Source organism: Panicum virgatum, chromosome 9K, assembly GCF_016808335.1.
Source record: "Panicum virgatum strain AP13 chromosome 9K, P.virgatum_v5, whole genome shotgun sequence".
Classification (NCBI taxonomy): Eukaryota; Viridiplantae; Streptophyta; class Magnoliopsida; order Poales; family Poaceae; genus Panicum; species Panicum virgatum.
In genome coordinates, this window is record NC_053144.1 from 32,623,123 (window position 1) to 32,629,122 (window position 6,000).

Genomic DNA, 6,000 nt, shown 5'->3' on the forward strand with positions numbered 1-6,000 from the left:
TTTTTTTGGATCAAATTGGGGTTTTTTACCGTCTACTGTAGCTATGGATTTATGGTTTTTGTGTTGAATCAGATCACTAGAAGTAGTTTAGATTTATATATATTATGCTATTGTTTGTAGCAGTTTTAGCAAATTTAGTGTTGATGGTACTTAGCAGAGTGGATTTCTTTATTTTTGTGTGGAAATTATTAGCATTTGTATTACAATCTAGTTGAATGTGTGGATATTAGCATTCATGTTCAATTATATGAGTACTGACTTATATAGCATCAAATGGATTCAAAATCTATTTTGATTTGTTCGAGTTAAATTTAGCTCTTGCATTCATTTTAATGTTAAATTATTTGAATATTGACTATATGTAGCATGAAATGGATTCTAAATCTATTTTGAACTGTTTGAGATTAAACAAGCATTTGCATTACTCCTATGTTTGAGATTCTAATACTGACTCTGATTTTGTTAATGAAGATTCCTGACCACGAACATGTCTTCCTGTTCAATGAAAAGATCACTATCCATTGCTCATTTTCTCATGACAGCGATGAGGAGACTGGCGAAAGGCCGAAGTCGTCGAACAGATAGGTGAGATATAGCGCCCCTACCACAAAACCCTTCATTCCAATTATATATATGATAACTTGCCCCTTTGTTAATTTACAGATCAGGCGAGATGCCGAGAGTCTTCGCGTCCTCCTCAAGCGCAAATATTTCGGGTCGCCGCCATCCTCCCACTCCTTTTGAAGCGAGATGGTGCATGGACTGTCCATAATTATGTTCTATACCTAGGAGATCTAGACATCATTTTAGAAATGTGGTTCTGCCTGATGGACAACTATTGTATTGGCACTATTGTTGCACCTTATGAAATTTACGTTCCTTTTGTCATTATAATATATATCTTTTAACTATTTGTCGCTGGTGAATGGTTGTGTTCTTGAGTGTCATAATTATACAAGTATTGTTGTCAATAGTTTTTGAGTGAAAATGGAATTATACCACAGTGGACCAGTGTCTTTCTCCATTTGCGAATTTCCATTGTGTCACTTATGTCAAGAATTGCAGAATATAGACGTGTTTTTTTAGTACAAATCAACAAAGCAACAAATAAAAAGATAAAAACAGGACCTTGTTATCAAAACAACGAGTGGCACAATAGTTTGCGCAATACATTCTCATTTTGGAGATATAGGTTCGAACCGTGTCTCCACCAAGTTTTTAAATTTATTTTAATTTAATGTGTATTAAAAATACACATTCTGCACACAAATGTGGGTCCTACCTATCGGTGACACAAATCTATATTGTGTTTGTGACTGAAACGCAGGTCCCACCTGTCGGCGCCGGTTATTCACCTGTTCTTTGTTGGTTCTTAATGGCCCTTATTATATTTTGGATTGAATCCAAAGCAAAAACTTTAAACAAGTATAGATTTCCCATATGTAGGCCAAAATCATGTGTTTTTTTTCTAACTTCGTAGAATTACATTATCCACCAGGTGCATGTTGATGGCTGTTAAGTCCTAAAATCAGCCGTCAACTCCTGCAGCGTTTCATGTTTAATAATCACCAAACTTAGTTATGGGGATTATGACTAATCGAATTCCACGAGTTTTGGTGAATTATCATTTGCAGGCACCCACATCTGTAAAACGAGGAAAACACAAGTGAACACAGAACAAATGCACAGAATATCTTGCACCTGTGTTTCACTTAGAAGAAGGGCCCACAAACCAGACGAAATCGGCGTGCCAAGCAAGATGCACCCAAGGATCAAGACCAGGGCCCACCTATCAGTTGACCAGAGGAAAGTAGGCCCAGGGGAGCGCCACTTGGGCTCGGCCGACCCCCTAGTTCGCCCGACCCACGAGTGGGCCAAATCAGGCCCATCTTTCTCTTGCAAATTCCCACGGCTCCCCTACATCTATTCCGGATGTGCATAGTACCACCTCGCAAGTCTAACCGCGGATCCACCTTTGGAGAGGCTACATAAGGAGGAGGAGAGCATCCCATTCAACACACCACACAATAGAAGATATAGAGCTCCATTACAAAGGCGAGGCGCTGCCTAGGCCAGTGCTTAGAGTAGCAGAAGGGTGAGGAGTAGTTTGGAGGGGCGCCGGCCTGTCGGCGCTCTTCTCCAACTTGTACCTCTACGGATGCTGGCTTTCCTCTGGAATGAGTAAGTTAGTATCTATGATTCATGTATTGCATAGTACTTTCGTATGGGTGAGATCAGTTCTCGTACTCGCGGGTTCGTCGCTCCATATTTATATGGAGTGTTGTAGTTTGCTACGGGATATTAGATGTAGTTAGACTGTAGTAGTAATCAGTAGCGTAGGCGTGGTGTCTATGCTAAGGGTTACCTTCATTTGCCTTATATCCCACGGTCTGTGAGGTAGGCCGCAGGTGGTAGCAGCCCTGTTGGTCCTTAGTAGTCCTCCACGTTCGGATATAGTGTAGAGCCGTTGGCCGGAGTCTCCTGACCATTTCAGGGGTAAGCTGGTGCCCGAAGCGAGTCTTACCTGAGAGATCGACCTTTAACTCATCTTTAGTGCTACCACAGGAATCCTTTCCAACCTTGCCACTTAATCTTTGTGTGTCCTTGGACCGACTGAGTTAGGAGTTAGTGCACACATGTTCCCTGTGGATACGATACCCTTGAATACTCACGGGTGAAAGCTACGACGGTATCCGTCCGCTTGCGGATCTAATTCGCATCGTTAAAATACCCAACAGTGCACTAATTTTTATAGTAGAATATGAGTTTAATTTCTAACATTCTTTGACAAACATGATATTTGCTCACCATAGTCTCCAATAGAGATGAAAATTGACAAGTACCTTTTGGGAGTATGGACATCTTATACCCCACTACTCATTTTAGTTGTCATTAACCTTGTCAAAGAAGCAAGACTTGGATACATGGTCAAGTATCGTACCACAACACCACAAGAGCTATAAGGATGTACTCATCCTTCCTAACACATTCATGGAAAATATGGACTCAACAATTGTTTTAAGTTGTATAAGGTTGGATTTGTTAAGGAGCATGATGCAAACAACATAATTAATTTATAACAACACTTGTTCAAAATTAAAGCTGTGGAAAACATTTGAAATTGATAATAATGGCTGCTTTACGTGTTCTCAATATGGAAGCGTAATTTTGTTTGTCACCGATAGGCGGGACCCACGGCAGTGTGATTACGTGTCCGCCCTATAAAAGCGCAATCTTCTTAAAGCCAGTACCGTGCGACCCCCTAAATCTAATTTTTCATGGATCCAATATTTTCCCTCCATCTTCGTCCAATAATTTCATCTCAAGTCTAAATTTCCCACCCCTAATCCTGCGCATGGCCCAGCGGCGGTTCTTCTCCTTCTCCCCTGGCTTCTCGCCTTCATCTGCTACCTGATCTTTGTAGGGGTGCACTGCCTCACATATCGACTCCTCCTGCACGCATGACGAACTGCAATCGCTCCATGGAGAAGGTCGCTGCAACGCGCTATGAGGCGTCGAGGCTGGTGCAACTCCCGACGGAGCTGACGATTGAGATTGCCTCCCGCGTCGCTGCTCAGTCAGAGGACGCCATGGCGGATCTCAGCAATCTGTGCAACCTGCAAGGCAATGTGCGTGGTGTGCGGCACCGCCAAGGTCGGTCGACGCCTAGCCCTGCGGCGTGTGCTGCGGCGTCGATTCTACCTGGGACCGGAATATCGCGTGACGCTCATCACCGGACTGGCCACCGTCGGCAACCCGGAGGCCTTCTTCCGGAGCGGGATGTGCCTCGTCTTCGGGAAGTAGTGCGGCGCAATCATGTCGTGCCTCGACCCGCTTAGGCGCGCCGCGGAGGCGGGCCACAAGGTAGCGATTTACGCTCTCGCCCTCTTGCTCTACAGGCCCAACAGCGGCGATGGCGACGACGATGAGGCCCGGCGGCTCCTGCGCATGGTCGAGGGACCCGAACCGGGCGCGCTGGCGCTTCCTTGGAACAACAAGACTTGTACGAAACGCTGCTACCAGATCATTTCGTCGCTGTGGGACTTGGCGCCGTCGGCGGTTGGTGTGCCGACGCCCGTGCATCACCAGGACGAACATCAGTGTGCGGGAGGCGGCTGTGGCGAGCACGCATGATGGTATGCTTGGTACTCGTGGTGTAGGTTCTACAACGCGGAGTGTCGGATCCGCAATGAGTGTGATTGGTTTTTCTACACAATCATGGAAATGTTGAATGAAAAAAACTTTGCCAGGTAAAAATCCCCATGACTACCAAATGCAAAAGACCAACTTCCCAGTGTCGCAACTTCTCCTATCTTAAGCTACAGTAGACCAAATTTTATGTGTACTAGTGTAGTATGAGGCACAAAAAATTGTACTATTTTTGTTGATGATAGAATCGTATGAAGTTTAATTTCTTTAGTTTTTTCCATTGTGTTAAACGAGTGCTGTTTCGTGAATACTTAAATTTGAAGTGCTTTTTTTGGGACTCTAATCTGAATTCCCCACTTCCATCTTCGCCTTCGTATATTCCAATCTAGTTAATGTGGTGGGTCCCACAAGTCAACGCTGCTACTACTGTTCCCACGCTCAGAAACCGAGGAGACGCAGCAGAACCATCAAGAACACGCCCTTCCCCTTCCCCCACCATCAAATTGGGGTTTTCTCATCTATTCCTCGCATCCAATCGATCAGCATCCCCTCCTCACAGCCTCCCAGCACGTGCCCTCTGCATCCCTCGTCTTCCTCACATTTGATGGAGAATCTCCCGACTGAGATTGCAGTTGAGATCGCCGCCCGCCTCGCTGAGTCTTCAAACTTCGTGGTGGCCGAGGTCGGCTCCCTGAGGGCGACCTGCAAGAAAATGCGGCAGGTTTGCTGCATGCCAGAGGTCAGGCGGCACCTTGCAGTGCATACCCTACTACCGATTGGGTCGTGGGATTTGTACTACGACAACATCTTCTGCCAGAACCTCATCATCAATCTATCCAAGGTCGGCAACCCGGTGGTGTGCTTCTTCGCGGGGATGCGCGTGGTCTTGGTGGAAGCGCGCGGCGATCTCCGGCCTAGCCTCGACATGCTCGAGTGCACCGCCAAGGCTGGGCATCAAGTTGCCATGTACGTCCTCGCCGTGTACAGGTATAGGCCCAATAGCGGTGCCGAAGAAGATGCTAGTGCCATGGAGCTGTTTAGGAAGATTGAGGGCGACGACACAGGGGCGGGATCACTGGCGACATGGGCGAACACGGCTTGTGCGCGATTACGCCAGCAGGCCCTGCTGGTGTCGGCGAACGTGGTGCCCCTAACTCCTCGTAGGGTTCCCTTGCAGAAGCCGGTGTCTCGCGTTCACAGCGACGATCGGTGCGCCAGCCGGCCCATGTGTGGTTCGAATGCCGCCTGGGAAGGACGCCAACTCTTTTGCAGTAAGGAGTGTAGGATTAGATCAGAGAGCGCAGCTTACTTCAATTCAGTATGGCCTTGATTATTGTAGCTAAGGTAGAAATGCAGGTTGGTTATCTGTGTGTGGTGATATATTTTGCTGAACATCTTGCAGACTAGATGCACCAGAAAAGACATTCAGGAATTTAGTTAACATGTTTGCTTTATAAAGTAGCAAATGGCATTGCGGACAACACTTTAGTTGGACTGGTACAATCTTAGTTTATATGCAACTTTGTGATTGGTTATATATTTTGCAGAATATCTTGCAGACTAGATGCACCAGAACGACATTTAAGATTATATTTCAGTTAACATGTTTGCTTTCTTTCTTAATTGCTACTCATCAAGAATTCAGTTAACATCAGGAATTCAATTGTTCTGATAGTTCAGTTGACTACTTTCTTTATTTCAGTTAACATGATTTTAGTTAATATCAGGAATTCAGTGAGAGGGATGACGAAGACAAGAGGTTCCTAGATCCTATCACGTGATGGTCCTTCACTTGAAGTAGTTCGGCGTGCTCTCGGTCGGAACTTCAAGAAGTTCAGCAAATAAACTTGA